Below are 23,465 nucleotides of genomic sequence, written 5' to 3' on the forward strand. Positions count from 1 at the left end.
AAATATGCATGAAACTTGCTTCAGATTACCATGTCATATTAATTGATTGTGCAGGAATTGCTAATTTTGTAAAGATAGGAACTTAGATCGTATACTCGAGAGGCCCTAGTGACAGGGGTAACATGTTCATGGACATCTAGGATACTCCCTTGAAAGGAGAGACAATTCCTGACAAGGACGTAGGAAACCAAACCAAGCCCTTATCTCTATCCTTAATGATACCGATCAGATTTGTATTCTTGTGATCTACAGAGGCGCCCTAGTGACAGGGGTTAACGGTAATAGGTTTCACAAGAATCTTCTCTATTTAGTGCTTAGGGTAGTAACTTGAACTTCCGATGAGTACATGTTGATTGACAATGAGGAAAGGATAGAACATGATACGTCAACTACCACCATAACGAAACCGAACTCCTAGAGCTCTTCCCAAGCCGAGTAAAACTCTCTCTCTCTCTCTCTCTCTCTCACTCTCTCTCTCTCACTAGTTCTCACATCTACTTCCTAAGTTCTTTTCTTCTTAAGAAATAGTTCACCTACAACCATCGGTAGTTTAGCTAATTCTACGTGAACAATCGCTAGTGCTTATAACCAGTTCTCGTGGGATCGATAATCTTTTATTACTGATGACGTATCTGTGCACTTGCGGAAGCGTAACAAATTTTTAGCGTCGTTGCTGGGGACCACTTCTATAACATTAGTGATAATCATATTGGATTAGACTAGACCTTGTTTTTCTTTATTTCATATATATATATATATATATATAAACTCTTTCTTTTATTCTACACTTGGATTATTCAATATCTTGTTTTTTTTTTTTGCATGTGAAGAGCTAATCTTTCAGGAAAACTTCTACCGTTTGATCCAGAAATTGATAGAACTTTCCTGAGGAGAAGAAACTTGCAAAAACTCCAAGCAGAACAAGAAACTTCAGAAATGGCTGACATGCTTTTGAAGGACTACGCAACACCTTATGCATGAGGGCTTCGGTCTAGCATCACCCGACCACCAATTGAAGCTAACATTTTGAAATCAAGCCTGCAGTGATCCACATGGTTCAGCAAAATCAATTTGGAGGAGGACCGCACGATGATTCCAATCATCACTTGGAGCTTTTCTATGAGATCTGTAGTACTATGAAAGTGAACGGGGTCCCTCTAGAAACAGTAAGGTTACTTCCTTTTAGATTTCCCCTGAAAGACAGAGCCAAGTAGTGGTTTAATTCTTTACTAGCAAACTGCATTACATCTTGGGAGCAGTGTGAGCAAAAATATCTGGACAAATTTTACCCGCTAAGTAAAACTGCACACATCAGGAATTTAATTTCAAGCTTCAAACAGGTAGACTCAGAATCGTTGTTCAAAGCATGGGACAGATTCAAGAGTATGCTGAGACAGTGCCCTCATCATGGCCTCGAGAAGTGGTTGGTGCTGCACACATTCTACAATGGAATCAACTATCACACGAAGGTGTCCCTCGATTCTACAACAGGAGGGGCATTGATGAACAAGAGACTTGATGAAGCTGAAGAAATAATAGAGAATGTGGCCTAGAACCATCATCAATGGGCAACTGAGAGATCTGGAGGTTCCTTCCCTGGGTATCCAATCAAGGCATTAGGAAAATTTGACGTAGATGCAGTCACGCTAATGTCTGCAAAGATGGATGCTCTGACCAAGAAGTTTGAGACCATGGGGAACAACACAGCCAATGCAATAGTGTGTGTATGCGAAACTTGTGGAAGTTCAGATCATGCTCAAGATACTTGCGCCCTAGGGCCAATACAAGCACAAATAAACCATCTTGAGCAATGTGATGTTATAGTCGGATATAACCAAAGGCAAAACAATCTCTACTCTAACACATACAACCCTGGGTGGAGGAACTATCCAAATTTTTCTTACCGGGGCAATCAAGATCAAGGACCAGCAAAGCCAAGCTACCAACCTGGGCAACAAAGCTACCAATCTGGACAACAGACTCATCAACAACAGCAATCCTCTCAACTATCCAGAATTGAAAAGATGCTTGAAGAAGCTCTCTTGGAGCAAAAAGAAATGATGAACGAAATTAAGAAATTGAATCAAAGAATGGAGAATTCTGAAAAGCATCAAAAGATGCAAGATAGCTAGATCGTCCAGATAGCCCAGTCCTTTTCAAGAACGCTAGGAGCATTTCTGGGAAAGCCCGACATAAACCCGATGGAACATTGCAACCGCATTGAGCTAAGGAGCGAACGGACTTTGGAAGATCTCCAGATGACTACCCAGAAGGGAATTGAATTAGAAGAAGAGCCCTCTCACTACAACAAAAATGGCTTTTCGCAGTGCGCAAATTTGCTTTTCGCAGTGCGCATTGCGTGTTGCACAGTTAAAAGCTGTTAAAAGTCATAAATTATGTGCGGCGTACTTTGCACGCCGCGGAAAATATTATCCGCAGCGTGCAAAGTACGATGCGTAAAATATTATCCGCGGCGTGCATTGCACGCTACGGATAATATTTTCCGCAGCACGCAAAGCATGCGGCAGATAATATTTTATGCAGCGTGCAAAGCACGCTGCGGATAATATTTTCTGCGGCGTGCAAACGTACGCTGTTGATGGTCTTAACTATATTAAAAAAAAATAATTTGGCGAAAATAATAAACCAAAATTTTACAACAAATTGAGTTCAAATCATATCCATACAAAATTAATAAAAGTCATAGTTTTTCATTATACCAAAAGACTCTAAAGATCTAAAACAAGACATGAAATCTCTAACAAACTAGCAATTACATAACATCAATTAAACTTACAATCCACACAAATTAGTATAATATGTATCAATCACACAATATTATAAATTTAGATAACCATGCGATCGTGCTTCCTATTGCATCATCGAGAAACTACATTTCATCATGCGACCATGCTTCCACATCCTATCCTTCACTTCTTCATCAATATCATTCCATCCATCTAATGTATATGGCACAAATTCCTTTTCTTCTACGTCTCTCTGAAGTAGTGCAAGTAGTTCAAAGTCCACATTGATTTCTGATTGTTGTGTTGGTTCTTCTAACTCTCTTGCATTGGAATTCATAAAATAGTCATAACATTAATAGACCACTCGGTTCTCACAAGGTTGTTGTTTGCTACTCGGAAAACCTATAGGTTCCACTGTACAAAAATTTTGTACAAAGATCTGAACCTTTTCCTAGCTACCATGTGTTCTTTTAAATTAAATTTTGGATCGCCTGCGGAACTTAACACGTTTGATCCAAAACTTAATCTATTTGTTCTTTTAGGTTTTGACTTGGATCTCCTGCGGAACTTAACACGTTCGACCCAAGTCTCCTTAAGTTATTAATTCCATTAAATATTAATTTCCATAAAAGGTTCCCAGTACTGACGTGGCGAGGCACATGGCCTTCTTGGATATGGGAGCAACCACCACCGACTAGACAAAACCTTTAACAGAAAGCTAATATTTAATTTCCTAAAATAACTTTAGGTTAACCAAAGAGAACAATCAAATCACAAGGAAAAGAAAGAAAACAAAAGAACACAACTTCGAAAAACCATATTCGAAATTCTAGAACGTAAGCCTCTTGTATTTGGTATTATTTCCATAAATAACTAGCATGATGCGGAAATAAAATTTACTAGTTATACCTTGTAGAAAAACCTCTTGATCTTCTACCGTATTCCTCTTCTAACCTCGGACGTTGTGTGGGCAACGATCTTCCGAGATGAGAAACCACCAATCACCTTCTTCTCCTCCTAGCTAGGTTCGGCCAACAAAGAGGAAGCTTCACCAAGGAAGAAAAACAAAATACTAACCAAGCTCCAAGAGATGCTAGCTTTCTCTCCTTCTTCTTCTCCTTCTCCGAGTAGTATCTGGCCACCACAAGAGCTCCAATAGAAGGGTAGGGTTCGGCCACCACAAGAGGAAGATAAGGAGAGGTTGGCCGGCCACACCAAGGAACAAAAAAAGGGAGAGGAATAATAGATGTTGTGTCTTGTGAAGGCACCCTCACCCCTTCTTTTATATTCCTTGGCCTAGGCAAATTAGGAAATTTAATTACAATAAATTTTCCTTAATTTCCTTGACATGATTTAATTGAGAGAAATAAAATAAAATTTCCCCAATTAATATCAAGTGGCCGGCCACATCATTGGAAAACAAAAGAGGACAAGTTTTAATCAACAATTAAAACGTCCTAATTTGTTTCCGAAAATTTTAAAAAATAAAATTTCTCTTTAAAATCTCTTCATGGTTGATAAAAGGAAATTTCTATAATTTTAATTTTATCAACATGTGAATAATTTTTAAAGAAAAAATAAAACATCTCTCCAATCTACAAATAAGGAAAGAGATCTAATCTCTTTCTTTAATCTTTTGTAGATCTTTTACAAGAGAGATATTTTAATTTTAATTCTCTTTAAAATATATCTTCCACATAATAATAAAAATTAAAATTAAATTTCTTTTTTAATTTATTTTGGCCGGCCCTACTAGCTTGGGTTCAAGCTGGCCACCCAATTTTATACCTAGGCCGGCCCTAGCTTGTTCCCAAGCTAGCTTGGTCGGCCCCTATTGGGTGGGTATAGAAGGTGGGTATAGGTGGGTATAGAACTCTATAAATAAGAGGCTACGATAGGGACCGAGAGGAGGAATTGGTTTTGGTCTCCCGATAAAATTAAGCATCCCGTGCTTGAACACACAACTTAATTTTATCAATGATAATTCATTCCACTAGAGAACTATCATTGAACTACCGCACCAATCCCAAATTACATTTTTGGGCTCCTTCTTATTATGAGTGTGTTAGTCTCCCTGTGTTTAAGATATCGAATGTCCACTAATTAAGTGAATTACTGACAACTCATTTAATTAATGTCTAAGTCCAAGAGTAGTACCACTCAACCTTATCGTCATGTCGGACTAAGTCCACCTGCAGGGTTTAACATGACAATCCTTATGAGCTCCTCTTGGGGACATTATCAACCTAGTATCTCTAGGACACAGTTTCCTTCTATAATCAACAACACACACTATAAGTGATATCATTTCCCAACTTATCAGGCTTATTGATTCATCAAACTAAATCTCACTCATTGATAAATTAAAGAAATAAATATCAAATATATGTGCTTGTTATTATATTAGGATTAAGAGCACACACTTCCATAATAACCGAGGTCTTTGTTCCTTTATAAAGTCAGTATAAAGAAACGACCTCAAATGGTCCTACTCAATACACTCTGAGTGTACTAGTGTAATTATATAGTCAAGATAAACTAATACCTAATTACACTACGACCTTCTAATGGTTTGTTCCTTTCCATTCTGGTCGTGAGCTACTGTTTATAATTTATAAGGTACTGATAACATCATCTTCTGTATGTGACACCACATACTATGTTATCTACAATATAAATTAAATGAACAACTACAAACAAATGTAGATAATTAGACCAAATGTGATTCTTTATTCATAATGAATGTTTACAAAGCTTAGGCTTTCAGTATACACTCCAACAAAGGTAACATTCATGAGACTAGTCCTACAAGAATCAAATGACATAAATTAGTATTAGATAACCAACCACTGATTCATGTGTCTGAAAAGAATCAAAAGATAATTTTCTTATTCTGAAATAAAGGGAGTTGGAAACACATTGATAACATAACAGAAAAATGTTTTGATACAATCACTGGGGCATAACTCCAAACTATTGATACTGCTTAAAATGATAGTCACTAGGGCACAACCCCAAACAAACCATATTAGTACGTCTTAAAATGACTTTAATTTTCAATAAAACTGATACAATAAATAGAAAACCTATTACAGTGTGAATAATGCTGAAGTGGTTTTAGTAATATTTCTCAATGGTGCAACTCACATCATGGTAGTAAAAATAATGTACAAGGTAAACGTATAACCCATAAAGAACAATGATGCAAAATCTCAAACTTTATGTTGAGTATCCACATTGCAGTACATATAATTAAAATTATTATAATGTAGATATTACACAAGTAATTTTGATCTGTTAGTGGTGCAACACATCTTAATTGAACCTAACTTATTTTCTCATAAAAAATTCAAATTCAATAAATGCCTATCACCCTTGGCACAATGATAAACTAAACTAAATTAAATGTTGTTAGTTGAAATGCAAGACTAGCTCAGAAAAGTTGAGATATGGAGATATCAAGATAGAGTAAAGCTTATTTTGGAAATCAAGTTCTAAATATTATAAATGGTCATACTTTCTCAAATAAGAGAAAGTATGTGGGCTAATAAAATTAAAAAACAAGTATGTGCAAATGAGCAAGTTAATGTTACTTAACATGCGATGACTTAGGGATTCCAACAAGTAAACAATCTCCTCATTAGGTTCAATGGCAGTGAGATTCTAATGGAAACTAGACACATAATCAATGCATACAATTCACTAAAAATGTAATTAAAAATGATATTAATAATATTAATTACCCGTTACTAGATAGCAAATAGCATAATTCAGTTAATAAAATCTACTAAAGAATCATAAAACTAATCTATCCGAATACTTTACCATATTAATCAATGCTTAGATCTTGGTATAAAAAGAGATTTCATCCATTTTATTTTAGATCCTGTCAATAGCTTAATCAAATTTCTTAAGTGTATAACTCTTAAATTTTTGACCCGCTATTCTATTAGGTATGTGAGCATGCCCAGTGGCATTATCTTTAGCAAAACAGCACAAGAATATCCAAACAAGAACACCTTCAACCAAAACTCCATCCAATAAATTAAAAGTCAAATTCTCCTTTAATTTTTGAGTGGTAAAGAAATGTTTGATTCAAACAGTCACCTGCTATGCTTGAGGAACAACAATGCTTGAACTGCCACCGCCACCACCGAGTAGCCCTTTTATCTCCTGGCTTCGTCCTACTTTTGCCAAAAGCTTATGATAGTAAGGCACTGAGTTCAGAAGTACCATTTATCTGACTCCTTAACATTTGCTCGAACAAATCTCGTGTTCGATTTAGGTTTAACTCAACAAATTATATCTGATTCCCCTCTTCAACAACTTATCAAAAACTTCCATTGCTTGGCTAATCCTTCCTGCCTTCACCAATCCATTAAACCAGAGGACTCTCTATGCTATGGTTTGGGGAGTAGAGTGCTTTCAACGACAACAAAATATATGAAAATAAAAGAAAATAAAAGAAATCTAACCTAAGAAAGATCCCGACGAAGATGTTCAATTCAGTGGAGGGCTTCGGCGAAGAGGGTTTCGGCGTGGAGAACTTAGGGTTTATGGCTTCGACAGAGAGGGCTTCGGCGGAGGATTTCATGTGAGAGGGCTTCGGCGGCGGAGGAGTTTGCGTGAGAGAGAGGTCGCGTGTTTAGGTTTTTTTTGCGTGAGAGTGGTGAGCGCAATTGGTTTTGCGTGAGTTTGGTATGCTAGGGGAGTAAGTGAAAAATAATTGTGAGAGGTTTTTGCATGAATAATTTTAGCAAAAATATTGCATGTTATTAAAATTTTAAAATATTTATTGGCAGCGTATATTTTTGTACACCGTCATTTATATATGTATAATAATTATTAACAGCGTGCGTCGCATGCCGTTAATATTATGTTTTAACAGCACACTATGCACATCGTTGAAAAATATATTGACATCGTACTTTTTCTATATGTCGTCATTTGTATAAAAATTATACTATCCGCAGTGCACATAATTAGGTGCGCCGTAAAAACTATTATTAACAGCGTGTTTTAACTGCGCGCCGTTGATGATGCGCTGCGAAAAGTCATTTTTGTTGTAGGGTCTCCTCTCATCCCTAATTTGGTCCAGAACAAGGATAGGGGGGAGATTACCAAGAAAGTTGAAGGGACTTTTCCACTTCCCCCCCATAAACTAGACGATTCCTTTCCCCCAAAAGTTAATAACATCCCAAAAAGATGAAGAGTTCCATCGATTCCTTAAGAAGATTAAAGAAATTTGCATTGAAGTACCTCTAATAGATGCACCGCACCAAATGCCAAAGTTTGCCAAATTTTTAAAAGGTATTCTATCTAACAAAAGACAGAAGGGTGATTTCAAGACTGTAACATTGACGGAGAAGTGCAGCGCTCTACTCACGGCAGACATTCCCCCGAAGCTCCAGGACCCACGAAGTTTTTCTATACCGTGTAAAATAGGCTCTGAGCTCATACACAGGGATTTATGCGACTTGGGAGCTAGTGTCAGCCTATTTCCATACTCGTTATGTATGAAACTAGGACTCCAGAACATTAGACTTATTACTATGGCACTACAATTGGTTGACCATTCATGTAGATACCCAATAGGTATAGTGGAAGATGTGTCAGTAGAGATAGGTGAATGCATCATTACCGTAGATTTTGTTGTCCTGGATATGGAGGAGGATTTGAAGATCCCAATCATCCCTGGAAGACCATTCCTTGCCACTGCTGGAGCCCTCATCGATGTCAAAAAGTCATAAATTATCCCTGGTGATCGATAAAGAAATGTTAGAATTCGATTTATCTGATTCTCCTGACTACATCTCTTCTTCTCAGGGAAATTCCAACAAATCAAATATACACAAAGCTGAGGAATGCAGTTTCCATGGGAGGCCGCCGGACATGATGTGTGATTCGGCAAAACCTGAGAGGTTGCCTCCAACAAGCAATGAGAAGTATATTTGTCCTTCACGAACTGAAGCAGCAAACTGGAGCATTAACCCTTGGAGGAGAGTCATGCCCCCATGGGTTTAGTCCACATTAACTGATACGGGGTCGAGCTAAAGACCTAAAACAAGTGTTTCTTAGGAGGCAACCCAAGGGTTTCGTTTTAATTCGCTATCCAATTATCCTTCTATATATATTTTTTAGTTAGTTCAATCGAGTATTTTTATTGTTAGGTCTTTATTTTCAGGGTGTGCATTAGCCTCCATGAGCTGGCCATGATCGTTTCATGGGCGTGGGGGCGTCGGAGGGGTCAAAAAGGAGAAAGGCAAGAAAATACACGTGTAAGGGAATCGGCCGTGTGATTCCACATGGTAGTGTGACCTATGCAGAGAAGGAACAACACACGGCTGTGCCAACTGGCATGACCGTGCGAAGCCACCCGAGGAGAAAAATGCACGGGCCATGTTGATTGACACGACCATACGATCTTAGCCGAGAGGAAGAAAGGACGTGCCAACAGGCACGGCTGTGCGAAGCCTTGAAGGAGAGGCCGTGTAGAGTCTTACACGGCCCGGCCCAACCCCACCTCTATTAGGGCAAGGGTATGAGGAGACCTACACGGTCGTGCCACCAACTTCATCCCCTTCCTCATATCCTCTTTCTCTTTCCTTCCTCCGACAAATTTCCAAAGTGCTACCACCCATCACCCACATTCATTTCATTCAAATCTACCTCTCCAGTCATCCGTGATGTCGAATATCATCGAAGGAAGCTCTCATCAAAGGAAAGGAAAGGAGTTGTTGGTTGTCTTAAATGAGGGAAATGCACACTTCAAAGGTATATCTAACAACATCAGCATTACTTTCTCTAGTGATGAGCAATTGCATCATTATTATTCTTTGTCTAAATGTTCTATTTTGGGCACTAGGTTTATGGACCAAGAAACCTTGGAAGTGTTAGGATTTAGGAATGATATTGGTTGGTTACCTGATAGAATAGGTTGGACTACCTTAATGACTATGAAATACTCAACTTACCCTCGTATCATTTTAGAAATTTTAAGCTCCATCACTATTGATAATGTTCAAGGAGGAGGAAAATTAAAATTCTGTTTGCTTGATGATGACTATGAATGGAGTCTTGAGGATTTTAATGCATGTTATGATTTACCTAGGGATGGAACTTATACAATTCTATGTGTTTTTTAAATTCAAACTTATGGGAACAAATTGGTGGGTAGTCTCACTTAATCCACATGTTTCTAATGGTACTAGTATCATTAACGTAATTTTTTGATATGTCCATATGATGATGAGGAACACGATATTTGGAAGGGCGGTAATGAAGGAATTGTATGTAACGACCCAATTTTCTCTATTTCAAGTTCTAAAAGTCCATAAAAATATTTGGAAATACTTTTAAAATATTCTAGAGATTTTTAAGAATTTTTAGAGTATTTTTACGTAATTTTTGGAGGTCGTTTAGTAGGGTTACAAAAAGAAAGAAGTTTTTAAAAAAAATGTTGAAGGTGAGATTCGAACCCACGATATCCGACTGGACTGACCCAAGCAAAACCGGCCCAACCAGCTGAGCTGCACGGTTTTTGTTAATCGTATATGGAGCGATGTATATTTAACTAGTAGTTAGGAACAGTAAAATAAATTGGAAATAAAAGGGGCGCGGTTGAAAATCGAAGCCCAGACCTGTGGCTTCGAGCAGAACTCAACGGACCAACTGCGCCAGCGGTCTTTGCTGATCAGATATGCAGCGACAAGTATATAAGGTAAAGTTAGAAACAAAAATAACCTAAAGTATAAGATTTAAATCTTATTTCGAAAACCTAAAATTTTCTCTCATAATTCCCGATCCTTCACGCGCGACGGCGTTCCTGTGCTCGGGCGGAAACAACGCCGAGCCTAGGGCATCGATTTCGACGACCGACCGAGCATCTTTTTGTGAGATCTTCACACGGTGGTGGTCACCTCGTCGAGGAGAGTACACGGGTGTCAAGGGCTCGCCGAAACAGCCACACCTCCGAAGCCCTAGAGGTCGTCTCCGTCGGTTGTATGTTCAAGAAAAGCCTAAGGTGAGTTGCTTCTCACCTGCAGTAGGAGTTGTTCCGCGAGTTTTGATTTGCGAATGAGCTCTGATTTGGTATTTCTGCGCCTTCCTGTTGTTCGGCTAGTTTTCTTTTGGTTCCTGCTATTTTGGGTTTGCTGCCGTGAAACCAAAAGGAAGAAGAGAAGGATTAGTTTAGGTTAGGCATGATGAACAGTTACAAAATTTAGGTTTCTAGTAGCAATTTATCCTATTAGCAGCACATTGGTATCCTTTTTGGCTGTCTACTGTGGTTTTCATGAAGCAATTAAACCTTGAATTGTTCCTTACCAATCTGATTAAGTATAATTAGAAATTTTAGGTCGCTTTACAATAAGGGTTAAGCTAAGAAGGTGTTTCAGATTATAGAGTACAAAATTGGGTTAGTCCGGGAGTTTAAGCATAGCATGCGTTCTTGGGCTTTTCCTCTTAAGATCTGTTGTAGAAAAAAATTAGGATCATGTTGCTCTATAAAAGTATAAGAATTGTAGTCATTTTTAGCTTGTTTTCTGTTGCTGTTGCTGGACATCAGATCTGTTTTAGAAGGGAATCACGATTCCTGCTGGGTTTCAGGAATTTGGAAGGATAGTAAGGTTGTTAAGAGTTTATTAGAAGTCTTTCTTTTAATCGCTAGAGAAATTATAGGTTTCACTTGCTATTGGTATTGCTGGATTGAATTTAGTTGCCTTTCCTATTAGCAAGTGCAGAACCAGCAGTTTTCCTGGCTAAAACAGGGCACGAACAGCTATATATATATAGTGTATTTTGTGACATGATTAGTAAGATTAGATGTGCTTTCTTTTCCTTTGTTTTACAGCATGTATAGGAAGCTCAAAGTTGCATTCTTTTGCTCTATCTTACAGCATGTTTAGTAAGTCCAAGTTAGCTTTCGTTTGCTCTATTTTACAGCATGTTTAGTAAGTCTAAGTTAGCTTTCTTTTGCTCTATTTTACAGCATGTTTAGAAAGTCCAAGTTAGCTTTCGTTTGCTCTATTTTACAGCATGTTTAGTAAGTCTAAGTTAGCTTTCTTTTGCTCTATTTTACAGCATGTTTAGAAAGTCCAAGTTAGCTTTCGGTTGCTCTATTTTACAGCATGTTTAGTAAGTCTAAGTTATCTTTCTTTTGCTCTATTTTACAGCATGTTTAGAAAGTCCAAGTTAGCTTTCTTTTGCTCTATTTTATAGCATGATTAGTAAGCTCAAAGTTGTTTTCATTTGCTATTTTAATAAGCATGAACAGCCATGTATTCTAGTGGAAAAATAAGAATCCTAGTAAATACTTTTAGAAGTATTAACAAGTAAAAGAAAGGAAAAGAAAAGGAAAGAGAAAGGCCAAGGCCTTAAGTAAATTCCAAAGTCAAGACTTTAGGGATTTTGGCACACAAGGTGTCTATTAAAATGCCAAGGCATTTAAAGAAGAAGTAAATAAGATAATAAGTATTTTACTTTTAAAGGGCATGTACCGGACACAAGGTCCAAGGGATGGGCTCCAAGTTGCCCCTAGGCACAAGGCCTAGAAGTATCTTAGTAGTTTCGGGATTAGCTACCTCGATTCTTATTAAGAATGCGCGCAAAGTGGTACAATGCCGGGCCCAAGAGAAGTTGATTATTATTTTCAAGTATTAAAGTATAAATTTTAAACAAGTGAAATAAAAGAATAAATTTAGAGTAAATGAAGTAAGTTTCACTTTGTTTTAAAGATCAGCCAGTTTAGCTTTCTTTTATGCTAAGCAGCTTTTACATGTTTAGTTTCTTACATGTTATTTATTTGCTAGTTGATGAGCATGTTTAGCTTTACATGTTTAGTAGCTTTACATGTTTAGTATTTCAGTTAGTATGCTTCCTTTATTGGTTTATGAGCATGAGTAGCTATACATGTTTAGCTTTTCTGTTAGTTGATTTCTTTGCTATTTATGAGCATGAATAGCTTTACATGTTAGCATTCAGTTTTAGCATGGTTTTATTTGTATACATGCATATCGAGTTTTTGTGAGTAGATAGCGCTCACTAAGCTTTATGCTTATAGACTGCATTTCCTCCTACTGCAGATAAAGGAAAAGCTAAGGTATGAAAGGAAGGCGACAAGGTGGTGGTGATGAAGGTGTGTGATGGCTGGACTATGGAGAGATCATGAATTTGCTAAGGAGTTGTTAAAACTTACCTGATTAGAGTTTCCTTTTCTTTTCTCCTTAATGCTATGATGAAGTTGAGATTGTAATTGAGTCTATTCCGCACTTTGTTATGTTTTATTGTTGGAGTATTATCTGTTTACTATTGCTAGAGTAGTTTCATTCTTCTTATTGAGTTATTATACTGCGTGGTTGAGTGATTATATGTTCCAGCCGCCTGTGGCTGAGTATATATTATTTGTATTGTTGATTTGGTCACCGGTACAAGGGAGACTCTGTCGAAATTTTTCGGTAGGGTTTTTCTCGTGGTTTTTTTTAATCATACCGGTTAAGTAGAGTTAGTAGTCAAGTAACGGTCATCCTTAGAGTGTAGTAGTAGTAAGAAGGGTGGTCGTTACAGTTGGTATCAGAGCAGGTTCCATTCTTCAGCATCACACACACATCAGCATCATCCTTGCCGTCTTCAAGTAAGAAAGTATTTAAGTTCTTTCTTTATTGCTTTCCTTTATTATTATTTGCAGTATAGAGTGATTGCTTATAAGTGCTTAAGTAGATAAGAGTTTTTGCTATTTTTCCTTCTTCATATACAAATATGTATGTTTAGAAAGGATAGAGAAATGTTTAGAAGTACCTACTCATAGGTGTTGAAAGTCAAGAATCATGTATAAGTAAGATATATCTAGAAAGTATAGTGATAATTTTAAGTTTTCTTTTCCTCTTCCTGACTTGATGGCAAGAAGAGGACGTCCCCGTACCGTTCGTACTGAGGACCAAGTTCAGGAGAACGAAGAGCCCAGAACCCCTGGGCCTATTCTCTCTGCAGTTGTTGCTCAACTTCAGAGACAAGTAGTGAGCAGCAGCAAGTGATTGCCAATCTAATGGCCAATCAGAAGTCAGCTCCTCCCACTCCCCCCAACCATTTCTGTGGAGACCCCAATGGTGACTGAAGTCCCATCAGTTGCCTTGGAAGTTGCCACAACACCTATAAGACAAGAAGCATACCTCATCCAGTGGCTAAAACTGAAACCAGAAAGCTTCTCAGGCACGACTGAGCCCTGGGATGCCAGGCTTGGTTCAAGACACTGAAGAGCACCATGAAGCTTCTTGACTGGCCAGAAGTCGAGAAGGTCAAGTGTACCTCTTTCTGCCTATCTGGAGATGCTCGTATGTGGTGGGAGCGAGTTAAGAGTAAGAGAGCAGTCAACCAGATGAGCTGGGTTGACTTTGAGATAGAGTTGTACTAAGAGTTCTTCCGCCAACGTATCACCAATAAACATTATGAGCAGTTTATAGAATTTAGACCAGGTGACCTACCAGTAGAAGAAGCGGTTAAAAGATTTAACAGGCTAGCTCACCTTTGCCTAGAGTTAGTAAGTACAGTGAAAGAACGAGTCAGACTGATGCTCCTAATGCTGAGACCAGAAATAACACCTAATGTGAGTAGTGAAACTCACCAACCATAGATTGGTGAAGAGCTGGTCAGCAGGATATTAGTGAGCACTATTTGAACAGCAACAAGGCACAACAAACGCAACACGAGTCAGTCAAGATAGAAGACAAGACAGTGGGGAAACAGAGACCCCAGTCAAGTAATCAGAACTGGAGTACAGAAGAACAAGAAAGACCCAAGCAGGAAGATGTTCAGGTGGTCTGTGAGTATCCAAAGGTATTTCTAGAAAGGCTACCTGGACTACCTCCCAATAGAGAAGTGGAGTCAATTTCAAAAGCTCCGTACCGAATGTCTCCAGCAGAGCTGAAAGAACTACAAGAACAATTTCAGGAGTTACTTGACAAGGGTTACATCCGCCCTAGTCATTCACCCCGGGAAACTTCAGAGTTGTTCGTTAAGAAGAAAGACGGATCCATGCTAATGTGCATAGATTTTAGAGCGCTGAGCAAAGTAGCAGTTAGGGACAAGTACCCTCATTCCAGAATAGATGATCTATATGATCAGCTAAAAAGGGTAATAGTATTCTCTAAAATAGACCTGTGCTCTGGGTATCATCAGTTGGAAGTGAAAGAAAGTGATACACCCAGGAAAAGCTAACAAAGTGGCAGATGCACTAAGCAGAAAATCCAGTGCATCCTTGATGTCTTTGTCAGCATTAGCCCTACCACTGCAGAAGGAGTTGTCAGACTTTGGAATGGAAATTATTTATGGGCAACTCTCTGCATTGACCTTAGAGTCAACCCTGCTTGAGGATATACAGAGAAAGCAAAGTGAAGATCCAGATATCCAAAAGATCAAGCAAGGGATACAAGAAGAAGAAAATTCGGAGTTTCGAATATCAGACAGTGGAATTCTTTATCAGGGGAGCCGCCTTTGTGTTCCCAATGATGGAGAACTGAGAAAGAAAATTTTAGAAGAAGCTCATAGCACACCTTATTCCATGCATCCTAGTTCTACCAAGATGTATCAAGACGTGAAACCGAGATTCTGGTGGTCTGGACTCAAAAGAGATGTAGCTAAATATGTCAGTACCTACCTGATATATCAGAGGGTCAAAGCAGAACACCAGAGACCAGGAGGAGTTCTTCAGCCTCTTCCAATACCAGAATGGAAATGGGAAGATATATCCATGGACTTCATAACAGGTCTCCCAAGAATCACAAATGGATATGATGCGATATGGGTGATAGTGGACAGATTGACCAAGTCTGCTCATTTTCTAGCCATCAAGGTGTCTCACTCTATAGAGCAGTTGACACTTATGTTAAAGAGGTGATCCGACTTCACGGAGTTCCTAAATCTATTGTGTCTGATAGAGATGGATGCTTCACCTCACACTTTTGGGAGTGTGTTCAGAATGCACTAGGCACCAAACTCAAGTTCAGCACAGCCTTCCATCCTCAGACTGATGGACAGACAGAGCGAGTAAATCAGATCCTAGAAGATATGCTCAGGGCTTGTGCACTAGATTTTAAAGGCAGTTGGTGCAAGTATCTGTGTTTAGCTGAGTTTGCCTACAACAACAGCTACCAAGCCACCATCAGGATGGCACCATATGAGGCGTTGTATGGCAGAAAGTGCAGATCACCTATATGCTGGCAAGAAGCAGGTGAAAGAAAGGAAATGGAAGTAGAGCTGGGTATTCAGACAGAGCTGCTAGAAGAAACCACTCAGGCTATTCAGAAAATCAGAGAGAGGATTGAGACTGCCCAGAGTAGACAGAAAAGCTATGCTGACACATGCCGTAGGCCATTGGAATTTTAAGTAGGAGATTCAGTTTTTCTCAAAGTTGCTCCTATGAAGGGAGTGATGAGATTTGGCAAGAAGGGCAAATTAAGTCCTCGCTATGTAGGACCTTACCTGATTACAGACAGGATTGGGAAGGTAGTTTACAAGCTGGAATTACCACAAGACATGTCAGCTATACACAATGTGTTTCATGTCTCCATGTTAAAGAAGTGCCTCCATGACCCTAGCCAAGTGATTGAGCCTCAGTAAGTGCAGATCCAAGAGGATCTTAGTTTTGAGAGTAGACCAACACAGATAGTGGACAGAGCAGTCAAGAGACTAAGAAGCAAAGAAGTGCCACTAGTGAAGGTTATCTGGCAGAACCAGAAGCACGACGAAGTCACTTGGGAGCGGGAGGACAGTATGAGACAGAAGTATCCAGAGCTATTCTAAGTTCGAGTACGAACTTTTTATAAGGTATGGGGAATTGTAACGACCCAATTTTCCCAATTTCAAGTTCTAAAAGTCCATAAAAATATTTGGAAATACTTTAAAAAATTCTAGATATTTTTAGGAATTTTTAGAGTATTTTTACGTAATTTTTGGAGGTCGTTTAGTAGGGTTACAAAAAGAAAGAAGTTTTTAAAAAAAATGTTGAAGGTGAGATTCGAACCCACGATCTCCGACCGGACTGACCCAAGCAAAACCGGCCCAACCAGCTGAGCTGCACGGTTTTTGTTAATCATATATGGAGCGATGTATATTTAACTAGTAGTTAGGAACATTAAAATAAATTGGAAATAAAAGGGGCGCGGCTGAAAATCGAAGCCCAGACCTGTGGCTTCGAGCAAAACTCAACGGACCAACTGCGCCAGCGGTCTTTGCTGATCAGATATGCAGCGACAAGTATATAAGGTAAAGTTAGAAATGAAAATAACCTAAAGTATAAGATTTAAATCTTATTTCGAAAACCTAAAATTTTCTCTCATAATTCCCGATCCTTCACGCGCGACAGCGTTCCTGTGCTCGGGCGGAAACAACGCCGAGCCTAGGGCATCGATTTCGACGACCGGCCGAGCATCTTTTTGTGAGATCTTCACACGGTGGTGGTCACCTCGTCGAGGAGAGTACACGGGTGTCAAGGGCTCGCCGAAACAGCCACACCTCCGAAGCCCTAGAGGTCGTCTCCGTCGGTTGTAAGTTCAAGAAAAGCCTAAGGTGAGTTGCTTCTCACCTGCAGTAGGAGTTGTTCCGCGAGTTTTGATTTGCGAATAAGCTCTGATTTGGTATTTCTGCGCCTTCCTGTTGTTCGGCTAGTTTTCTTTTGGTTCCTGCTATTTTGGGTTTGCTGCCGTGAAACCAAAAGGAAGAAGAGAAGGATTAGTTTAGGTTAGGCATGATGAACAGTTACAAAATTTAGGTTTCTAGTAGCAATTTATCCTATTAGCAACACATTGGTATCCTTTTTGGCTGTCTACTGTGGTTTTCATGAAGCAATTAAAACTTGAATTGTTCCTTACCAATCTGATTAAATATAATTGGAAATTTTAGGTCGCTTTACAATAAGGGTTAAGCTAAGAAGGTGTTTCAGATTATAGAGTACAAAATTGGGTTAGTCCGGGAGTTTAAGCATAGCATGCGTTCTTGGGCTTTTCCTCTTAAGATCTGTTGTAGAAAAAATTAGGATCATGTTGCTCTATAAAAGTATAAGAATTGTAGTCATTTTTAGCTTGTTTTCTGTTGCTGTTGCTGGACATCAGATCTGTTTTAGATGGGAATTAAAATTCCTGCTGGGTTTCAGGAATTTGGAAGGATAGTAAGGTTGTTAAGAGTTTATTAGAAGTCTTTCTTTTAATCGCTAGAGAAATTATAGGTTTCACTTGCTATTGGTATTGCTGGATTGAATTTCGTTGCCTTTCCTATTAGCAAGTGCAGAACCAGCAGTTTTCCTGGCTAAAACAGGGCACGAACAGCTATATATATATAGTGTATTTTGTGACATGATTAGTAAGATTAGATGTGCTTTCTTTTCCTTTGTTTTACAGCATGTATAGGAAGCTCAAAGTTGCATTCTTTTGCTCTATCTTACAGCATGTTTAGTAAGTCCAAGTTAACTTTCGTTTGCTCTATTTTACAGCATGTTTAGTAAGTCTAAGTTAGCTTTCTTTTGCTCTATTTTACAGCATGTTTAGAAAGTCCAAGTTAGCTTTCGTTTGCTCTATTTTACAGCATGTTTAGTAAGTCTAAGTTAGCTTTCTTTTGCTCTATTTTACAGCACGTTTAGAAAGTCCAAGTTAGCTTTCGTTTTCTCTATTTTACAGCATGTTTAGTAAGTCTAAGTTATCTTTCTTTTGCTCTATTTTACAGCATGTTTAGAAAGTCCAAGTTAGCTTTCTTTTGCTCTATTTTATAGCATGATTAGTAAGCTCAAAGTTGTTTTCATTTGCTATTTTAATAAGCATGAACAGCCATGTATTCTAGTGGAAAAATAAGAATCCTAGTAAATACTTTTAGAAGTATTAACAAGTAAAAGAAAGGAAAAGAAAAGGAAAGAGAAAGGCCAAGGCCTTAAGTAAATTCCAAAGTCAAGACTTTAGGGATTTTGGCACACAAGGTGTCTATTAAAATGCCAAGGCATTTAAAGAAGAAGTAAATAAGATAATAAGTATTTTACTTTTAAAGGGCATGTACCGGACACAAGGTCCAAGGGATGGGCTCCAAGTTGCCCCTAGGCACAAGGCCTAGAAGTATCTTAGTAGTTTCGGGATTAGCTACCTCGATTCTTATTAAGAATGCGCGCAAAGTGGTACAATGCCGGGCCCAAGAGAAGTTGATTATTATTTTCAAGTATTAAAGTATAAATTTTAAACAAGTGAAATAAAAGAATAAATTTAGAGTAAATGAAGTAAGTTTCACTTTGTTTTAAAGATCAGCTAGTTTAGCTTTCTTTTATGCTAAGCAGCTTTTACATGTTTAGTTTCTTACATGTTATTTATTTGCTAGTTGATGAGCATGTTTAGCTTTACATGTTTAGTAGCTTTACATGTTTAGTATTTCAGTTAGTATGCTTCCTTTATTGGTTTATGAGCATGAGTAGCTATACATGTTTAGCTTTTCTGTTAATTGATTTCTTTGCTATTTATGAGCATGAATAGCTTTACATGTGTGCATTCAGTTTTAGCATGGTTTTATTTGTATACATGCATATCGAGTTTTTGTGAGTAGATAGCGCTCACTAAGCTTTATGCTTATAGACTGCATTTCCTCCTACTGCAGATAAAGGAAAAGCTAAGGTATGAAAGGAAGGCGACAAGGTGGTGGTGATGAAGGTGTGTGATGGCTGGACTATGGAGAGATCATGAATTTGCTAAGGAGTTGTTAAAACTTACCTTATTAGAGTTTCCTTTTCTTTTCTCCTTAATGCTATGATGAAGTTGAGATTGTAATTGAGTCTATTCCGCACTTTGTTATGTTTTATTGTTGGAGTATTATCTGTTTACTATTGCTAGAGTAGTTTCATTCTTCTTATTGAGTTATTATACTGCGTGGTTGAGTGATTATATGTTCCAGCCGCCTGTGGCTGAGTATATATTATTTGTATTGTTGATTTGGTCACCGGTACAAGGGAGACTCTGCCGAAATTTTTCGGTAGGGTTTTTCTCGTGGTTTTTTTTAATCATACCGGTTAAGTAGAGTTAGTAGTCAAGTAACGGTCATCCTTAGAGTGTAGTAGTAGTAAGAAGGGTGGTCGTTACATTGTAAGACTTTCTGACTTGTATTGTTTATGGGAAATGATAGAAAATGTGTCTATTAATTCTGGATATTTATTTTTAAGGCACTTGGTAACATTAGGAAAGACTTCTTCCTCTACCCCCATTGTTTTAGGAGGATTGCTTACTCATATTTCGGTAGTACTAGGTTATGATCTGAGTGGTCTTGAAATGATTGAAGATGTTTATCGAATGGATCTAAATTTTTTTTAACCACTCATTTGATTCACCGTGAGGAATATGGGTATAGTCTTGTAGTTAAGGATAGTTTTCCCCTTAGATTGCCTAACCCAAATTTAACCACTATCCATGTTAAGGAGAATTGGCGTTTGACTTTAGCAAAGCAACAATTTAACCCACCTCCACCCTCCGTTCCTAGATATATGCCTTCGGTTAGTCGAGATATTTTGTGATTCAATTTCCAAGAATTTCGTCCTACTATTAACTCTCTTCATCATGACTTGGAACAAACTAATAGATTGTTTACTATAAATATTTGCATGAAGGACGAGCAATTTAAGCACTTGTAGGACTGTTTTAAGAGTGAGAGAGATTTATGCACACAAATGCTTGAATTCATGGATGCTCATAGGAAGAGAATGGTTTGGAACGAGGATTTTAGGTGGTATATGAGGAATTTTTAGAGTAATATTGATGAGTTGTTCTCGTATCATAAACAGGTAAGGGACTTGAGATGGGTAGTTAAGACTTATCCTGAGATTCCAGATTTCCCCGACCTTTAGCCTCATCGGCCATTTTGATTTTCATCGGGACGATGAAAAGTCTAAGTCTTGGGGGGTGTTGTGTTTGTACAACCAGAGTTGAGTCGAGTCCTTTTCTTTTTCTTTCTACACATTTATCTAGTTTGCTTTATCTACTTGCATTTCATTTTATCTTTCAGTCTCATATTGCCCGCTCTTTTCTTACTTGTAGTTTTTCATCATGTTTATTTTGAAAAAAAAATGACAAAAATAGTTTTGAGGCATATTTGAGAGCATCAAACCTTCTACTTTTTCTGCTGACTTGTCTGATAGCAAAATGACTAGCACATGTATTTTCTTAGTTCATGTGTTGTAGAGATAGTGTTAGTATGTTTGACGTATCCTTTTTCTCTATCTTTAGTAGCATGAAATAAGCTAAATATTGTACGAAGTTTAGTATAAGTCTTGGCCTAACCTTAAGGATCTTACTTTCACTTCACTTAAGCTTGAATAGTGGAAATATTTTGAAATAGTTATGATTCATCCAAATTGTTTAGTACTTGTGTTGCCATAGGGATTCCTTAGTTACATTTTAGTTACTGGATGACCTCAGATCATAGAAGCTCATTCGGAAAAATCTAAATCCCAACATTTGCATCATGTATTTGTGATTAGTGCTACACTTCTATGGCGCTTAAAAAAAAGAGTTGAATAAGGGATAAAAAATAGTTGTCGTGAGTGAAAACTAACAATTTAGCCCTTTGAGACCGAGTTAGATTACTGGGGAAATAAATGTTATGTTTCTCTTGATTCCGAGTAGTATCCTTTGAGACCTTGTGTAATTTAAGGAAAACGAACCAAGTGTGTGGTAGGTAAGTGCTTATCACCGAGAACATTAGGAATTCAATTGTATGACGACTTGACTAGGACAAAAAATTGAAACTTGAAGATTTTGAGTCACTTATTGCACCGAGCACAAAGAACTTATGCTTAGGCCATACTTGGGTTACTCCACAATCATGCTTATCAATGAAACTAATTGATAGAGTTAGGCGAATGCACTATAGATTATGATACATTATAGGAACTCATGGACATAGATTGCAGTATTTTTCTTGAGGACAAACAAAGGTTCAAGTCTGGGGGTGTGATGTGCATAGATATTATGATCGTTTATGGATGTTTTAATGCACATTCACTTGCTTAATTTTCATATATTCTTTATACGATCATCGCTCCTATTATTTATTCTGCATTAATTACTCTTTTGTCAGAGATCTGCTCTTTATTTGATTTTGTGTTGACAAGGATAACTTTTGGAGCGAAAATAGCGATTGTCGACGCATCGAAGCAAAGCAGGGAGCCACTTGACATCAGCCGTGAAACCCTGCACAACCGTGTGGCCATTCCCGAGAGAGAGCAACACACGCCCATGCAACCTCGCGCAGCCGTGCTGTTAGCTAGAGCCCTAGAGCCAATCATTTGATGATTGTATTTTGGACTTGTTGTATCATATTCTATATAAATAAAGGCATTTAGTTTTTGGTTATTATACTTACTTGTATTGGTGCCAAATAAACTAAGTATAATAACGTCCTTGAGTAGACGGTTCTCACCTATATCAATCGGTTAGTTGAACCGATAGTGAGATGATATAGGGAACACTACTCTTAATCATTTCTAGTCGAGTATTAACATTCAGGGACAATGTTAATGCAATAAGACTAGCATGTAGCTCAACTCGATGACTTGATCTCACAAGTCATGGATATAGAGATATCAAGTTGACACATGGGTATGCATTAGAGAATGTATACTGAATGACCCGCCATGAGAAAGTATCATGGATCATTATATGAGTGTCATATACTTTCTCATGTGGCTATTAGTATGACTACTAGTCCTTAGACCTGAAATCACCATGGTTCCCTACATAAGGAGTTATGTACTTTGGTTTCGTCAAACGTCACCCGTAACTGGGTGGACCATAAAGGCGATTACTGGGTATGTAACAAATTATGCAGAGGGATGTGAGTGATTTAGATGGGATCTATCCCTCCTATATGACGGGAGAGACATCGGTATTCTTGATAGAGTGAGACCACGAAGTGCATGACCATGCCCAAATGAGTCAATATAGGATATTGAGCTCATTTGATTGAGTGAGTCTACTTGGAGTTCAATATTTAGATTGATTAGAGGATGACATGGCCTATGCCTCACATTGATCAATCTAGATGTCTAGGATAGAAGGACACTTGTCATATATTGTGAGGAGTCACAATTAGTAGTCACAAGGTGATGTTGGATCTCAACATTCTTGAAACTTGGGTAGTAATGATGTATTGCTAGATACCGCTCATTGCTTATGTTTCTAAATGAGTTTAGGGGCATTGCCAACGTTACAAGAACCTATTGGGTCACACACAAAGAACAAGTGGATGGAGATTAGGTTCATATGATGAACCAAGAGGATTAGATTCATTTGATGAATCAAATTGGATTAAGAGTAATCCTAATTGGGCTAATTGAGTTGGACTCAAGTTGATTCATGTGTTCAATGAGTCTAATTTAGATTATGACTCATTGAATCAATTTAATTAAATGAATTAGATTCATTATATTAAATTGGCTTGAATTAAATGGTTGGATTAGATCAACCATGAGAGAGATTAAGTCAAGTTTGACTTGACTTGAGAGGAAGATGAAGAGTCAAGTTTGACTTGACTTTATGCCACCTCATTGGTGAGTTGGCATTAAGTGGACCAATGATGATGCTCCACATCATCATGGTTACTTAAGTGAAGTGCCACCTCATGGGAGTTACCAAGAGTTGTGACAATTGGTATCCCATGGAGGTTACAAACCACTTAATTAGATGAAAAAAGAGTTTCATTTTTTGCAAG

At 38.0% G+C, this 23,465-nt stretch overlaps 1 non-coding gene across 1 annotated transcript; it reads right to left on the reverse strand.

Annotated features, from left to right (window-relative positions):
* Nucleotides 1-1,306: 1,306 nt before the first annotated feature.
* LOC122049827 lies at nt 1,307-1,414 on the reverse strand. The gene has a single exon (XR_006131082.1). It is a non-coding gene; the product is annotated as a small nucleolar RNA R71 (small nucleolar RNA).
* Between the last annotated feature and the right edge of the window lie 22,051 nt (nt 1,415-23,465).

This window comes from Zingiber officinale, chromosome 2B (assembly GCF_018446385.1).
Source record: "Zingiber officinale cultivar Zhangliang chromosome 2B, Zo_v1.1, whole genome shotgun sequence".
Taxonomy (NCBI): domain Eukaryota; kingdom Viridiplantae; phylum Streptophyta; class Magnoliopsida; order Zingiberales; family Zingiberaceae; genus Zingiber; species Zingiber officinale.